This window comes from Eubalaena glacialis, chromosome 2, assembly GCF_028564815.1.
Source record: "Eubalaena glacialis isolate mEubGla1 chromosome 2, mEubGla1.1.hap2.+ XY, whole genome shotgun sequence".
Classification (NCBI taxonomy): domain Eukaryota; kingdom Metazoa; phylum Chordata; class Mammalia; order Artiodactyla; family Balaenidae; genus Eubalaena; species Eubalaena glacialis.
In genome coordinates, this window is record NC_083717.1 from 130,458,716 (window position 1) to 130,476,718 (window position 18,003).

The following is an 18,003-nucleotide window of genomic DNA, read 5'->3' on the forward strand; positions in this document are numbered from 1 at the left end:
AAGAATATGAAACTAAGCCAAGAGCCAAAGAAAGCAAATTCTGCGTCTGTTCCTGTCATAAATGTGCTGTGAGAGTTTGGGCAGGTTCCCGGTCCTACTGTTCCTTGGTTTCCATGCCAAATTCTTTGACTGACCACAATTAGAAAACATGCACTGAAGCAGTGCAGAGGTGAGGATGATTGATCATCCCCTCAGGTATGTGTTCATGTTTAAAACCCAGGAGTTAAACAGTAGAGCAAAGTGCAGTGCTCATGTAATTCTCACAACACTCCTATGGAATAAATATGATTATCATCCCCATCTTTCAGACATGATAACTGAGATACAGAGGTTAAGTAATTTGTTCAATGTCACACAACTAATAAATGGCAGTTCGGGGTTTGCACTCGAATTTTTCTGAGCATACCATATAGAAGACAGCAGCAGTGTGGGCAAGTCAGGAGCAGATAGAAGACTAACTCCCTCTTCCTCTCCTCTAATCCAGGAGTAGAAGATTTTCCTGAAGTGGGGAGAGGCTGAAGGTGGGTTACTTGTCTGTTTCTCCCACTAAGTATTAGCAACTCTGGAGAGAAGCTTCCTCCTCCCACTGCTATAGCCTGGTCAAGATTCTGTGTCTAGGGAAAGCAAGATTATTAGACGGATGCAGCCTTAAATCTCAAAGAACATCCAAGGATAGAAAACAAGTTCAGTTGAGCCTTATGGGGTCTAGAATCTCTTCTATCCTTACTGTTAACTGAAAACTATTTTTTGGAGAGGGGAAGGCCTTTGTTCAAATTTCCCCCCAAAAAGAGATGAATCCAGTTCATCTTCTTTAAGCCTGAGCCACAAAGCCAGCTTATGAAGGGATTGCTCTTGGGTCACAAACCTATCCCCAGGCCAGTAAGATGAAGGTGGGGCATGAGGAAGGGACTCAAATAGTACATATGAGACCTGGCTGCCTGGGCGGCAGGAGCTGTGAGCAAGCTGTGGGTTTCCCTCAGAAACTGGGGAGGGAGCAGGAGGACGGTCTGAAATGGACAAGGTGACAGATCCAACTGGAAGGTGCACTATCTTGTCCAGGTGTTTCAGTGACCTCCCTTACTGCGTGAATAAGGAAACCAGGGCCCAGGGAGGTCAAAGGACTTGCCCAAGGCCGCCCAACTTAGTTGTGGCTAAACTTAGACCAGAACTTAACTCTCTTGTCTCAGTCTAGTGCTCTGTCTTCCAGAAGTGAGTTAACTGCCCAAGACAGCAAGAAAAAGAAAGGTCCTAGGACACCCCTCAGAAGGGCACAATCCTGTGAGGAGGAAAGGTAAAGGTGGCCCAGGTGTGTCCATGATGGACAAGGTAAAAGCTGTAACCCCCTCCAGACTCAGCTGTAACTCAGTTGGGATTCGGGAGTGGAGCAGGGTGGACATGAGTATATGTGCTGGAGTCAGGGGTAGCAGGATTTTACCTCTGCCAAATCCAAAACAATTGTAGATGAGCTCCCCAATTTACAAATCGAGGGCTTTGCTGATGTCATTTTTTAAAACACCACCTCCATCAAGTCTTTAAGGTGTCATTCATAGAAAGTGATCCTTGGAACCTAATCTACTTCATGCCACTTGGGGGCAACACCTACATGTTTGATTTATTGCGACTCCCCACCTCTGCTTGCCTTCTGAAAGCTGAGCGATGTTGCAATTCTAAAGGCCATCTTCTCTTTAAATGACTGCAGCAAACCCCCAACCTGCCCGACTACTGAGAGCTCAGGACATGTTCATATACGTATTTCTTTAAAGTCAAATTGCTTTCTGGTTATTGCAGGACAAGGCAAGGTGAATGTCAGCTACGGAGACTTGATTGTAGGTAATGGGTAAAATCTCCCCCCGGGGCATGAGAGGGGGTTCTTCACACAGACAGACCATGGCTTACTAGAGGGTCTCCAAAGACAAAAGGCAATACAGTCCAGACGACCACCAGCAACAGTCTGACCTTTTACAAGTTGGGTAGGCAACTTTCAGAAATCCAAGGAAGCGGCAGGCAGCCAACACTGAGAACATGAACAGGGTAACAAAGCAGCAGCTACCATGGTGATGTATGTGCAGGACAGAACTCCAGGCTCGGGGCAGATAACCAACCAGAACAAACCAGGGCACCAGGCAGAAACAGACTTGGAGGCTCAGGTCCCAGGACGAGTCTAGAGTCCGGCTGGAGCTGTCGTTTCTACTTGTAGGTCTAGTTCTAGGTCTAGGCTGCTCCCAAGCAGCATCAAACAAACTTCCAGATCCCTACACGCTTACAGACTTCTCACCCGGATGTTCCCCAGGATCTTCAACACCACGTCAAAATGCACTCATCATCCTCCCTCCAAGACACCTCTTCCTTCTTTGAGTCCTTTACCAGAGAATGGCACCACCATCCAACTAGGCAGGCAAATGAGACTCCTTAAAATAGTCCCACCTCCATCCTGTCCCTCACCATTTATGTTTCACTGGTCCCAGATGTACTACTTCAGATCCATCCCAGCCTTCACTGCCTTAGGTCAGGCCCTCATCATCTCTCACAACTAGGGTAGCAGCCTCCTAATTGGTCTCCTTCCTCCAATAATCCCCTTCCAAACCATCCCCCCTCCTGCCACCAGAATTAGTTCTCCGAAACTCCAATCTGACCATGTCATCTCTCCTATTTTATAAACTTCAGAACAACAAAATATAAACCAGAGGATGGATCTGAAGGTCCTTGTCCCCCTGCCCATTCTATTTTCCATTTGCCAGCCTGGCAAACTCCTATGCATTCTTAAATACCCAAGTCAAATGTCATCTCTACCACGAGATCCTCTCCAATTGCTTCCCCTCCACTGCTCGCCTTGGCTAATTAATTCCATTCTATTCCATTCTATAAGCCCTTTGTACTTAGTCTGGAGGCTTCTACTGCAACATTCACAACATATTATAATTATTAATCTATCACTTGTCTCCTCCATGAAACAGCAGGTACATCAGAGGCAAGCACTACTTTTGTATAACCAGTAACTAATATATAGTATAGGTGCTCAATATATGTTGAATTGATTCAGGCAATCACCCAGTTATCACAGGTGGTAGAAGCAGTGAATTAATGTTGATTACTGAGCTAGAACTCCTAAAATCTCTCTAACATAATATCGGACATGGTCATAGAAAGCAGGTAAGTATTTAGGTAAATTAGATTTAGTTTTGCTTGCTCTTCTCAGAGAATTGCCTCCCTGTGTATGGCCCCAGACAAAGTAAGAGTTTAGAGGCCAACAAGAAGCACATGAAAAGCTGCTCAACATCACTAATTATTAGAGAAATGCAAATCAAAACTACAATGAGGTATCACCTCACACGAATTAGAATGGCCATCATCAGAAAATCTACAAACAACAAATGCTGGAGAGGGTGTGGAGAAAAGGGAACCCTCTTGCACTGTTGGTGGGAATGTAAATTGATACAGCCACTATGGAGAACAGTATGGAGGTTCCTTAAAAAACTAAAAATAGTATTACCATATGACCCAGCAATCCCACTACTGGGCATATTCCCAGAGAAAACCATAATTCAAAAAGACACATGCACCCCAATGTTCATTGCAGCACTATTTACAATAGCCAGGTCATGGAAGCAACCTAAATGCCCATCGACAGATGAATGGATAAAGAAGATGTGGTACATATATACAATGCAATATTACTCAGCCATAAAAAGGAACAAAATTGGGTCATTTGTAGAGACGTGAATGGATCTAGAGACTGTCGTACAGAGTGAAGTAAGTCAGAAAGAGAAAAACAAATATTGTATATTAACGCATATATGTGGAACCTAGAAAAATGGTACAGATGAACCGGTTTGCAGGGCAGAAATAGAGACACAGATGTAGACAACAAACACATGGACACCAAGGGGGGAAAGTGGTGGGGGGGGGTGGGGGGGGGATGAATTGGGAGATTGGGATTGACGTATATACACTAATATGTATGAAATGGATAACTAATAAGAACCTGCTGTATAAAAATAAATAAATAAAATAAAATTCAAAAATTCAAAAAAAAATAAAAAAGAGTTTAGAGGCCAAGTTTGTGTCACATGACCTTACTCCTTTTGGCAATAGTTGATTGGACCAGAAATGGATAGTTAACTATAGGTTCCAGAGACCAATTCTCAAAAATCGAAAGAATGTACTAAAGCATCAAGAATAGCATTCACTTTATATTAAAACAAAGCTACAGGCAAGAAAGTTAGGACAGAGCTCAAAACAATGATAATAAAACATTGATGATACAATAACAGCTAGAGTTTCTAATACTTTCTAGATGCCACATTGTGCTAAGTAATTTGTTATCCGTTATTTAAACCCATCCTTACAACAAGTCTGTGAAATAGCTGTATCAGTGACCTTTCCATTAGCTCCCCCTCCCTTTTATTTTAACTTAAATCACAGCTGGTTTCTACTGCTTGCAACAAAGAGCCCTGACTAGTACAATTACTATCTACATGTTATACACCAGCCATCAAAGAAGGCAACAGAACTTTCTGAGTTCATACAGGTAGAAATACAAAAATCTAGGATTGAAATCTAGTCCCCCCACCTCCAGAAACCTGAGCTATTAATGCATCATTATCACTTGTAATTCGAGTCCCCATTAGGCCTTTCTGAATTTTACTTTTGTAATACCTGTATCCTTTATTGGAGAGAGTTCATGAACTACTTCTCTGTTGCTATATTCAAAATGAAAGAAAAGAAGGCTGGAAAGAAGGAAGAACCAGACAGAAGGTCATGAAAGCAGGTCAAGTTATGGTAACCAAGCAGAGAAGAATGCAACCACAGCTGGGCATCAAGCAGAACCTGACAAGCAGTCAGTCTTGAGTTTTTCTAAAAATAAGCCTTAGAGGTGGAAATGAACATTCTCTCTGCCTTTTTGCACCTAGGTTGAGTGAGGTCGTGTTACCAAGGCTGCTGCCCCAGAATCGTACCTCTGCCCTTCCCCTAAATGGAAACCAATTGCTCCTAAGTTTCAGGAGGAAGCTGCAAAGAGAAAAAGTAGAACTGGTTAGAACCAACTAGGCCCAAGACGGCAGAAGGTTTGACTTCCAGTAAACCTGAGCCTCGTTATATGCTCATTGTAATACATTACCATATGTTAAAAGACACACCCACAAGTGCCATGACAGTGACAATTGCCATGACAACAACTGGAAAAAGCTCATACAAGGACTGAAAAGGAATGTTGCCTCAGTTCCAGGTCCGAATCACACCCCTGTTCTCAGAAAAGTCATGAATATTCCTGCCTCTCTTTCCAATTCCCACCCTTTTACCTCAAACCTCCTGTATAAAGGTGTCTCTGCCCAAATCGGGTTGAGAAGTTGATTGGCCAATTAGGTTCTGACTTCTCCATTCTTTGGCCACTGAATAAAGCTTGCGCTGTTCCAGTCTCAGCATCAGTTTCATTATTGGCTGTACGAATCTGAGCAGAAAAAGAGCCTCCCTGACCCTGACAGAGACAAGGGATCCTGGCCTGGGCTAGGACTCCAGCGCAGGTCCAGGCGAACAATTCGCTAACAGTTGGAAACCTAACCCAAGCCTTGTGCTTCTGGAGCCTAAATTCTAAACCATTAAACCACACAGGCTGCATTTGTTAAACCAGCTAGACCTATTGAGTTTTTCCACTGCAATGAGCTAAACCAGGCTTTGAGATACTGTCCTTAGGCAGGAGGTGGGGAGCAGGAGTGAAGCAAAGTAGGCAATTATTACATAAGGACCATTGAAAGAAATTTCTAGGCCCAAGACAAAGCTGCTCCTGCCCAGGTACCACGTCAGCAAACTGAAACTTGGATAACTTTCCTGTCCCAGTAAATGTTCTGCTTGACAGAAACGCAGTCTACCGGGTCAGCCAACCCCCAAGGTCAAGCCAGCTCTGGGCTCTATACTTACTTCTTTGTTCTTCTCACCACAAACAAGGTTGACTATGTGGCCCCAGCCAGACAGTTTCTATTTTTCTCTCCTTGCTCTTATTTCTTTATCCTATAAAAGCTTCCTATCTCCCGCCCCATTTTGTAGTTCTCTGAATGGAGACTGCCAGCTTTGTGAAGTGTTAAAAAAAAAAAAAAGTGTGTTTGCATCACCCAAATGGTCTTCTTTAATCAATTTTTTAGAGGCAGGACCAGCATGCTGAAGCACGGGAAAGTCAGGAAACATCACCCTGTCTTGGGGCGGGGACATTTCCTGTGACGAGGCCATGGGGAGGAGAGTGGGGCAGGGGCATGTGTAAGGTGTGGGAACAGCACACAGCGTGGCCCAGGGAGAAGAGCGCTTGCGCAGTGTGTTCCAGACCCACAGGCAGTCGCACAGGCTGGGGTGGGGGGGGTGAGGGGTGGAGGGTGGAGGGAGGCCCCTGAGCTGCCAGGCTGCGCAGGGACACAGGGGCCAGAGCACGAGGGGTTGGGCCTCCATCCTGGTGCACTGAGGACCATGGAAGGATGTCAAATAGGGCAGTGTCTTGACCAGGTTTGTGCCTTTAAAGTACAACTGTGGCTTCTATGGAAAGAATGGATTGGAGGAGGAGGACCAAAGAAGGATGCAGCACAAACAGTCAGGAGGCCATTGTGATAGTCTAGTGAGATGATAGGAGTGATGGACAGAGGGTAGACGGAGGCAGACAGAGTCAAGAGACAGGGAGAGACAGGGACAAGACCTAGTGGTTGACTGACTGGCTCCGAGGGAAAAGAAGAGATCAAGGAGGCCTCCTTGGTTTCGGGCTTGGGCAGCTGAACGGACAGTGGTGCTGTTTGCTAACACAGGAAACCTGGCAAGAGGAGCAGTGGGGAGGAGGGCAGGTGTAATCATGTGTTCAGACTGGAGCCCCGAGTTTGAAATGCTGCTCGGCAACTCAGTGGGAACGTCCTGCAGGCAACTGGACACACACTGTGCTTTAGCTGCACAGCTGTGGGTGCACCATCTTTCTTCCAGTTTGATGGCTGGTCATCTAGGGGTCAGGAGAGGATTGTAACTTTTTTTTTATTCTCAATGCCTAGGTTACTAGGCCACTGAAATGCTTGATGATCAGATACAACGTATGAACAGATCGAAGGGGGAATCCACAAGGGAGTAAAGGGAAGGAAGTGAGACAGGTTGGGACCTGGGACCCTTTGCTGTAGTGCTGCAGGGCTTGCACCTGGACACATGTCTCCTCCAGCAACAAAATACAAAGAAACTGTATGGGACTAAAGATAACTGTGTGCATGAGCAGTTGGGGCAAATTCTGGAACAAGAGATACAAAAAGACCAAAAAAACCCAACTGCCACTTCTGAAGAGCCGGGAGCAAAAACAGGAGCAAAAGCAGGGTACTGTGCATGCCCCCCGCACACAACATCACAAAGGGGTGGGCAGAACACCTCTGGCCCGACCCCTGGACACACCCCTACCCTCACCCCGTATAAGGAGCCAGCTCACCCCCCCTTGGGGAAGCAAGCAAGGGAACCTGTTACTTGTTTTCACTCCCTCCTGCGGCCACAGGGGCCCCAATAAAACCTTGCCTGAATTTCTTGTCTGGCCTCTAGTCAATTTCTTTTGACTGGGGAAGGCCAAGAACCCTGGTCCGTATCAGAAGGAGAGAGGGAATACACACCACAACAATCACCAAAAGGCATGAAAAAAAAGAGAGACAGAGGTAAGTCTACAAACAACTCTGATGAGTAACAAACTGGTTTCAGAAATAAGTTTTCAGAAATAAGGTCTTTTTCACAAACAGTTTAAAAACTAGTAGAACTAAGAAAGAATGGAATAGAGAGAGTTGATGATTGATGAAGTGTTGAAGGGGCACAGTTGTGTAACAAGAATATATTTCTCTCATATATTAACTGAAAATATGTCAGTAAGAACAAAGCTAGATCACTGGCAGTAACGGAACTAGATAGTTTAAATGAAGTCATGACCAGAGCTGGGACTAGCTGCCCGTGTGTCCAAGGTGTGTTACCCACCCCCCTAAGCCTCATTTGACTATCAAATTCTGACTCCCTAAGGACTCATCTAGAATGTCTCAGCTCTGCAGGGTTTTGTTGGGATGACCTCTGAAGCTACTTTCTAAAGACCAATAATGCATTAATTCTATTTATCTTCAGAAACTTTGAAAGTGGTAGAGTAAATCAGAAGAAAGTTTCAGAAATAACTTTGGGGTTTAGGAAGGGATAGGAGAGTGGGGCTGGGAAGTGTGAGGAGATCCCAGTGGCACTGGGCCAGAAATGGACCTGTCCAAAGGCATTTAATCGAGGATGGGGAAAGAATAAGATCAGGGTGATGGGCTCCAGGTGCAAAGAATTTAGGGAATCAGCCTTTCTCCCTCATTTTTATTGAGAGGGAAATCAGAGCTCATAAATCTAAATTTGTCATTCCTTCATTTAAAACCCTTCAAAGGATTCCCAGTGCATCTTGGAACAGGTATAAGCTCTTTAGCCTCAGTGAAAGCCCATGTGCCTCCCTTACTTCTCCCCAGTCCTCCAATCCCCATGGTCTGGTTCTTACCTCTGCTGCCTTGTCCAATAGTGAAACTAAGACCAAGCCACACTTGGGACGGAACCCTAGGCCAGGGCTTTGGGAACTGGATTAGTTTTCTGTTGCTGTAATCAGTATCTCACAAGGCTGTAATCAGGGTGTCAGCCAGGATTGGGCTCTCTTCTGAAGGTTCAGCTGGGGAAGTATATGCTTCCTCATGCTCATGGAAGTTAGAAGCATTCAGTTTCTTGTGGCCATAGGACTTGTGGCAGCTTGCTTGTTCAAAGCCAGTGACAGAGAGAGAGAGAGACTCTAGCAAGACTCTAGCAATATATCCGGAAAAGAAGAAAACTCTAATTCAAAAAAATGCATGTACCCCAATGTTCACAGCAGCACTATTTACAACAGCCAAGATACGGAAACAACCTACATGTCCATCAACAGATGAATGGATAAAGGAGATGTGGTATATGTACACAGTGGAATACTACTCAGCCATAAAAAGAATGAAATAATGCCATTTGCAGCAACATGGATGGGCCTAGAGGTTATCATACCAACTGAAGTAAGACAAATATCATATGATATCACTTATGTGTGGAATCTAAAAAAATGATACAAATAAATTTATTTACAAAACAGAAATAGACTCACAGACATAGAAAACAAGCTTATAGTTACCAAAGGGGAAAGGGGAGCAGGGATAAATTAGGAGTTTGGGATTAACAGATACACACTACTATACATAAAATAAACAACAAGGACCTACTGTATAGCACAGGGAACTATATTCAATACTTTGTAATAACCTATAATGGGAAAGAATCTGAAAAGAATATGTGTGTGTGTGCGCGCACGTGTGTGTGTGTAGTGTGTATAACTGAACCACTCTGCTGTACACCTGAAACTATCACAACATTGTAAATCAACTATACTACAATTTTTAAAAATGGATGCTACAATCTTATATAATCACTTAAACACAATCATATTCATCCCATCGCCTTTACCATATTCCATCGGTTAAAATCAAGTCACAGGTGCTGCCACACTCAAGGGGAAAGGATTATATGAGGGTGTGAACACCAGTAGGTGGGGACGGCAGGGCCATTTTAGTCTGTCTGCCCACAGGGTCTATGGCCTGCAGTCTACCTGCTGCAATAAAGCTCTGGAGAGTCTTCCCACCAGGGGTGCTTGGAGTGGAAGGAGGAGACAGAATATGGAAGGAGAAGACATTTTCCAACACAAACATTAATCACAATGCTTTAAAGATTATTTCTTTTTGTCTCTTACTAGACCTGAAAGTCTTTGGGGGAGGTATCATATTTTTTATACCAAATCTAGCATCATGCCTGGCACACAACATTCCTTCAATACAAATTTGTGCCTGAATAGACAGACTGGGTTTTGGATATACAGGTATCAATAACAAAATCTATATGGTTTGCCTGCATCCCAGAGAGATTTTCTGTGCACTTGTCTTCAACATGCTATTTCTCTCTCATAAGGTTTGTAGAAACTCTGATAATTATTTTGTCCATCACAACCCTAGGATATAAGCATAGTTCAGAATATAAACTGCCTCATAAGTCCTATCTTTTATATGGTAAACATTCCTATTTATGAAGGAATATTCTAGTTAATGTTTCCTTGATCACAAACAAACTTGCATCAAGAGCCAAGAGACACTATACTACAGATTTGGTCAAATTATTAACGAGCTGGGGAGGGGATGGGAGGATTTTTATTTTACATTGCCAGCTCACTCACACGTTCCTTGGAGATAATAATCCTTTGTATCATCACCTAAATTCCCAATGACGAGATACATGTGAAAGCCCTTACATTATGAACCTTTGCAGGTAGGAATGAGAGCTATGCCTATGTCTCTACAGATTTTCTTGAGCTATTTTCAGGTACAAAATAAGTAGAGAGAAAACCCATTGACTTAACTTTCTATGTTGGATGTTTAATACATTAAATATTCTACCCAAATGCTTAATTTGTTGGTTCCTTCCGGGCATGTGCCCAATTAAATGTCTATTACATGGTACCCATGTAATGCCAATTGGTTCAATCCCATTGCTGCCTTACAAACCAATAGATGAATATGGTTTTCAGGAGCGTAAGATGTGAATAGCATCATGCAATCGCATGACAAGTCTTACAAATTAAAAAAGGCTTATATACCATTACGTTTCTTTAGCTCCTGGGAAATCAAGTAAATTGAAAACCCGCATTCGCATTGTGGCAAAAATATTCTTCGTGTGCACCAAATTCCACCTGAAACCAAAAGGACTCACTTCCCTCCCCCATCCCAGAGTTCCAGCAGAATTCTTCATATTTGTTAAGGTATACAAAACAAAACAAAAATTCCTGCCCACATGAATTTGACAATCTAAAAGGAAAGACATAAGATATACTACTAATAAATATTGAACAACTCAACTGCTGTTAAGTATTATGATAGGCTGAAAAATGTCCCTCTAAAACTATCTGTATCCTAACCTCTGGACTCTGTGAATACTACCTTAAATGTAAACGAGGAATGTTGCCCACCATCAAGCCAGCTGCCACTGCAGATCCCCTGCCTCTACCCATGGTACACCCTGAGGGGATTCAGGATGGAGAAAAACAGGATACTGGCCAGAGATAGTTAGGATGCATATCAAAGGAATACTTTCAACGAGCACAGACTCTTGCATCTTCCCATACAAAGAAAAGCACTAAAATCATTAACTTGAGATGGCTGTTTTTTGTGATTACCAGAATCTTTTGATGTTCGACTACATGTTTTTTTGTTTGTTTGTTTTTTCTCCAAACAAAAGCTCCTATATATCCTGGCTCCACCCTTACCTCTTTGGAACAGTTCCTCAGAGCTATCTGAAAATCTGTTTCCCGGCTATAATCCTCAGCAAGTTCCCCAAATAAAGCATAACTTGCAACTTTTAGGTTGTGAGTTTTCTTTCAGTTGACAATGGCAAAAAAAGGACTGAAGTTGTGATTCAACAAGGATCTTGAGATAAGAGATTATCCTGGATTATCCAAGTGTTTTAAATGCAATTGCATGTATCCTTATAAAAAGGGAGGCAGTGGGAGATTTGACACAGACACACAAACAGAAGAAAAAGCAATGTGACCACAGAAGCAGAGATTAGAGTAAAACGACCACAAGCCAAGGACTGCAGGCAGCCCCCAGAAGCTGCAAGAAGAAAGGAATGAATTCTTCCCTAAAGCCTCAGGAAGGAGCATGACCCTGCCAACACTTTGATTTCAACCTGGAGAAAATGATTTTTTAAAAAGATAAAAATAGCTTATATTTGAATGAAGGTGAGCTGAGCCTGGGCAGGTAACTGTAGCCCCTGAACCACTACACACCAACAAAGACCCAGGGATTTGCAGCCCAGCTCTGCTGCTGCAAGTCCCAGTGGACACATATGACAAACATTCCTGGCAAGTAATTTGGTCGATAAATCGAGGCTCAAGGAATAAAAGGAAAATAAGACTTTCCATCCTCACATATTGCATGGGCAACTTCAAGGATTCTTAGTGAAGAGAATATTGTTGTTAAGGACAAGGAGAAAATATTTTGATTATAAATGTTAACTGACTAAACAGAATAGACAAGTGAAAGATCTATAGCAGATGTTCTTGTGTTAAAGAAGAGTGACTATTTTCAGAGGACCACCAATAAAGCAACAATGAAGAGAAATATAAGAATATGAATTTAACAATGAAATCAATCACAAGCATCCAGTAGGTGTTTCAATCATATTGTAAGTGAATTCAGCTGGATTTGCAGGATTCTGCAGTAACCTTTGAAACACTGAAGGAAGTGACAGATACTTAGGGCTCAAATTTCACAGTTGATCTCTGAGAAGTATAGATGACCGTTCCTACATCCCAGGATTGTTGGGAGGATTAAATGAGATAAATACATAAGAACCTCTGGCCATCACCTGTCCTTAGGAGGCCAGAGCATACATAGCACCCTCACTCTCTTCCTCTTCTTTCTTCTCCTCCTCTTCCACCATGAGCCACAGGCCCTCAAAGGTCTAGCTCCACCTACCCCTGTGATTTCATTTCCACCCAACTTTCCTCCTACTGATTATTCTCCAGATTCACTGACCTTCTTTCTGTCCCTTGAACACACCCTACTTGCTCTCACTTGAGGGCTTCTGTTCAAGCTGGAAAGCTCTCGCTCCAGATCTTGGCATGGAGGATTCGCTCTCTTCATTCAGGTCTGAGCTCAAATGCCATCTTCTCAAAGATGCTTTCCACAACCGCCACATTAAATCCCTCCCAGTAGTTTATCCTCAATCACAGCATCCTATTTTATTTTCTTTATAACACTGAATTTCTGGAATGACCTTATGGATCTAAGTCCTCTCTCTTCCCACTAGTGACAAAAACCTTGTCTGTCATATTTCTTGCTTCTCACTCAGCACCTAGAACAGTACCCGGTACAGAGTAGTGGCAGTAAATAAATACCTGATGCAGTTAATCATTATCAGTGTATAGAGTATGTACACACAGTTATTCTAGGTATAGGTATTCTGTGTGTGTGTGTGTGTGTGTGAGAGAGAGAGAGAAAGAGAGATGAGAGATGGAGACAGAGAGAGACAGAAGCAGAAAGAGAGAATGTAAATGAGTTGAGGAAGAGAATAAGCACCAAGTCACATGTATCAGTTTAAACCCAACTTTGCCACTTGAACCATGTGATTGTAGGTAAAATAACTAGGCCTTCTATGCTGTTTCCTGTCTGTCATTGAAGGGTGATAAGGATCTCTCTAGTATTAGGAGAATTCAATGAAATGCTCCAAGTCAAGCACTTAACATAATGCTGGATATAACATACTAAGCTCTTAATAAGTATTAACATGTATTTCCTGTCAAACAAAATTATTATCCCTTGGTACATAATGTAATACCCCACCCATCCTTAGCAAGCTATCATGACTACAGCAGCATAATCTTTAAAAAAAAAGACCATATTCTAGGATATCCAGTTATAATAATGAAGAGTCACCAGAGCCCTGACATTTACCAAAGTTGAAGGTCATATCTAGTCTAATGTTAAAAATTCTTCAGAGGGGGAGGAGATCAAGATGGTGGGGCAGAAGGACGTGTAACTCACTTCCCCCCACAAAGACATCAAAATTACATCCACATGTGGAAAAATTCTCACAGAATACCAACTGAAAGCTGGCAGGAGATCTCTTATACAACTAAAACTATAAGAAAGATCCCCACGTAACCAGGTAGGACCAAAAAAAAAAAAAAAAGAGGAATTTGGACAGGACATGCACCCCTGGGAAGGTACTGTGAAAGAGGAAAGTTCCCCTCACCCTGGGAACCTCCTTCGCAGTGGCTGGGTGCTGAAACTCAGGCTTCAGCAGACAGACCCAGGGAGAGGACTCAGTTTGGCTGCATGAAGACAGACCGAAAGGCCTGGAGTGTGGTCCAGGCCAACAGAGTGGGTGTGTGCAGGATGGACCTGAGTCCGCCATAGGAACCTCATTATCAGCATGCTCACGGTGGGGCGCAGCTTTGGCTTCAGCGGACTTTGGGAGCTTGCCCTCACGGGAGGCAGGGTTGACGTCTGAGCGGATTATCAACGCTCCCACAGTGGGGATAGGTCCAGGGGCTACACTAGCAGCAGCAGACTGTGAGTGCACAAACCAGGTGGCAGGAGGTGTCACAGAGTTGCATGTCCCAGTGACAGCCCCTGGGGAGAAACACACGGTGGCTCCTTTCCCAGCAGGAGCGCTCCAGTCCTGTCTACCTCACACCACAGTACACCTCACCCCGAACTGGATCCGGGGGTTTCTACTCCAACAACTGGGGAGCAGACCCTGCCCCTGACAGAGCTGTGACAGCCACAGAGCAAAGAGGAGGCCCTGCCCAACATCCAGTGCAGACTCCAGTCACCACAACACCAAACACACCCCTATCAAGGGGACAACAGCCACACACTGAGGAAAACCGTGGCAGGCATCTATACCAAAAATAGCCCTTGCACAAAAAATACTGGACTCACACAGTTCACACAGGGATGTTCCCACATAAAAACAGCCCTTCAAGACCACTGTAGATACCTGTTCCTCTTAAATTCATAGAGTCAGAGAAATTTAAGTAAAATGAAACAGAGGAATTACTCCCAATTAAGAGAACAAGAGAAATCCCTTGAAAGAACAATGAAACAGATCTCTCTAGTCTACCAGACCCTGAGTTCAAAAAAGAGGTAATAAAAATGCTAAAGGAATTAACAGAGACTGTCAAAAGAAATGCAGATCACTGTAACAGGAACTAGAACCTATAAAGAGGAACCATTCAAAATTAGACAACTCAATTGCTGAGATAAAAACTGAGCTAAAGGCAATGAATAACAGCCTAAATAATGCAGAAGAACAAATAAGTGATCTGGAAGACAGAATAATGGAAATCACCCAATCAGAACAGCAGACAGAAAGACAAGTGAAAAAAAAGAAAAGAAAGCAACATATGAGATCTATGGGATAACATAAAGCGTGCCAACCTACGCACAATAGGGGCTCCAGAAGAAGAAGAAAGAGAAAAGGAATCAAAGATGTATTTGAAGAAATTATGGCTGAAAACCTCCCTGATCTAAAGAAGGAAACAGATATCCAAGTACAGGAAGCACAGAGGCTCCCAAATAAGAGGAACCCAAAGAGACACACACCAAGATGTATCATAATTAAAATGGCAAAAATTAAAGATGAAGAGAGGATTCTAAAGGCAGCAAGAGAAAAACAAAGAGTCAGTTACAAGGGAACCCCCATAAGGCTATCAGCTGATTTCTCTACAGAACCTTTTTCAGGCCAGAAGGGAGGAGCAAAATATATTCAAAGTGCTGAAAGGGAAAAACCTGAAACCAAGGATACTCTACCCAGCAAGACTATCACTTAGAATAGGAGAGAGAAAGAATTTCTCAGAAAAGCAAAAACTAAAAGAATGCAGCAATACTAAAACTGAAAGAAATAGTGAAAGTTCTTCTCTAAATAGAAAAGAAGCAAGAATCTATAGGAAAGGGAAAATCACAATACGAAAGGCAAATATTTAAAAGGATTGAAGATCACTTAAACAAGCTGGACATAGACTTTAAAAAAAATCAAAAAAATTTCTGAAAGCAATCATAACTACAATGAACAGCGAAAGTGTAAACAAGAAGATGTAAAATAGGACATCAAGATCACAAAACATAGGTGAGGGGAATAAGAAAATGTAGATCTTTTAGAATGTGTTGGGAACTTCCCTGGTGGTGCAGTGGTTAAGAATTTGCCTGCCAATGCAGGGGACACGGGTTCGATCCCTGGTCCAGAAAGATCTCACATGCCACGGAGCAACTAAACCCATGCGCCACAACTACTGAAGCCTGTGCTCTCTAGGGCCTGCATGTCACAACTACTGAGCCCACGTGCTGCAACTACAGAAGCCCGTGTGTTCTAGGGCCTGTGTGCCACAACTACTGAGCCAGGGTGCTGCAACTACTGTAGCTCACGCACCTAGAGCCTGTGCTCCACAACAAGAGAAGCCACCGCAATGAGAAGCCCGTGCACCACAACGATGAGTAGCCTCCACTCACTGCAACTAGAGAAAGCCCCCGCACAGCAACGAAGACCCAACGCAGCCAAAAAAAAAAAAAAAAAAAAAAAAGAATGTGTTTGAACTTATATGACTATCAGTCTAAAGCAAGTAGATATAGTTATGGGTTAACATACTTGAAAACCAGGCTAATCACAAATCAAAAATATATAATAGATTCACAAAAACCAAAAAGAAAGAAACTCAAGCACAATTTAAAAAAAAAAACCATCAACCTACAAAATGGAAAAGCAAAAAAAAAAAAAAAAGGAACAAAGAAGAAATCAAATGGAAAACAAGGTTTAAAATGGCAATAAATACATACTTATCATAATTACTTTAAATGTCAATGGAATAATGTTCCAATCAAAAGACACAGAATGGCAGATTGGATAATAAAACAAGACCTACCTAATTAAAATTCAGGAGAGGAAAAAAATATTTAGCAAACAATTCAGGTGAGTATCTCAAAACATTACTCTGCCTCACCACCATAAGTCATGCTGCCTCAGGCTCCCTGGTGCTATCATATTAAAATTTTCTAAGAACTAGTGGGAAAGAGTTTTAGCAAGATACCCAAGACAGTCTGACTTAAAGTGTGAATCCTTTGTGCCTACATGGACACACACACATACACACACAGACAATTTTGGAACAATATTTGTGTTTGCATATGTATAAAATTTTTGAAGATCTATTTCATAGCTTTTTGGAAATATTTCCCAAAGTAAGAGCAATATCACATTGGTTTTAAAATACGGTCCATCAGAAGAAAGTGTATGCTGTTACTTTAAGTCTCATTCCAGAAGGTTAGTTGTGCTGTTCAGGAATTACACCTCAGTTGCTATCAGCTAAACATTTCATCAAAAAATTCTCTATTCCAGTGTTGTATAAAAGGAGACAAGGTTAGCACTCCCCTTCACAACAATGGAAGAGGCCCTTGGGCCTGACAACATGCATATGGTTAAGGCATTTCCACCTACTTCGTGGCATCTAACCATTGTTTTTTATCCAAATTGGAAGGAAAGAGGTAAAATTGTCACTATTTGCAGATGACATGATACTATATATAGAAAACCCTAAGGACTTCACACAAAACTACTAGATCTAATAAATGAATTCAGCAAAGTAGCAGGATACAAGATTAACATTCAGAAATCAGTGCATTTCTTTACACTAACAATGAAATATCAGAAAGAGAACGTAAAAAAAAATACCCTTTAAAATCACACTAAAAAAATAAAATACCTAGGAATAAACCTTACCAAGGAGGTGAAAGACTTATTTGCTGAGAACTATAAAAACATTAATAAAGTAAATTAAAGAGAATTTAAAGAAATAGAAAGATATCTCATGTTCTTGGGTTGGAAGAATTAACATTGTTAAAATGGCAATACTGCCCAAAGCAATCTACAGATTTAATGCCACCCCTATCAAATTATCCATGACATTTTTCACAGAACTAGAACAAATAATCCTAAAATTTATATAGAACAATAAAAAACCCAGAATTGCCAAAGCAATCCCAAGGGAAAAAAAAAAAAAAAAAAAAAGCAAGAGGCATAAATCTCCCAGACTTCAGACAATACTACAAAGCTACAGTAATCAGAACAGTGTGGTATTGGTACATAAACAGACATACGGATAAGTGGAACAGAACAGAGAGCCCAGAAACAAACCCACACACCTCCAGTCAATTATTCTTTGACAAAGGAGGCAAGAATATAAAATGGGAAAAAAGTCTCTTCAGCAGATGGTGCTGGGAAAGTTGGACAGCTGCATGTAAATCAATGAAGTTAGAACACACCCTCACACCATGCACAAAAATAAACTCAAAATGGCTTAAAGACTTAAATATAAGACCTGACACTATAAAACTCCCAGAAGAGAGAATAGGTGAAACATTCTCTGACATAAATTGTACCAAT

The 18,003-nt window shown here is 42.2% G+C and overlaps 1 non-coding gene across 1 annotated transcript; it reads left to right on the plus strand.

Annotated features, from left to right (window-relative positions):
* Positions 1 to 16,958: 16,958 nt before the first annotated feature.
* On the plus strand, positions 16,959 to 17,084 carry LOC133086084 (U6atac minor spliceosomal RNA). The gene has a single exon (XR_009699865.1). It is a non-coding gene; the product is annotated as a U6atac minor spliceosomal RNA (small nuclear RNA).
* Positions 17,085 to 18,003: the final 919 nt, after the last annotated feature.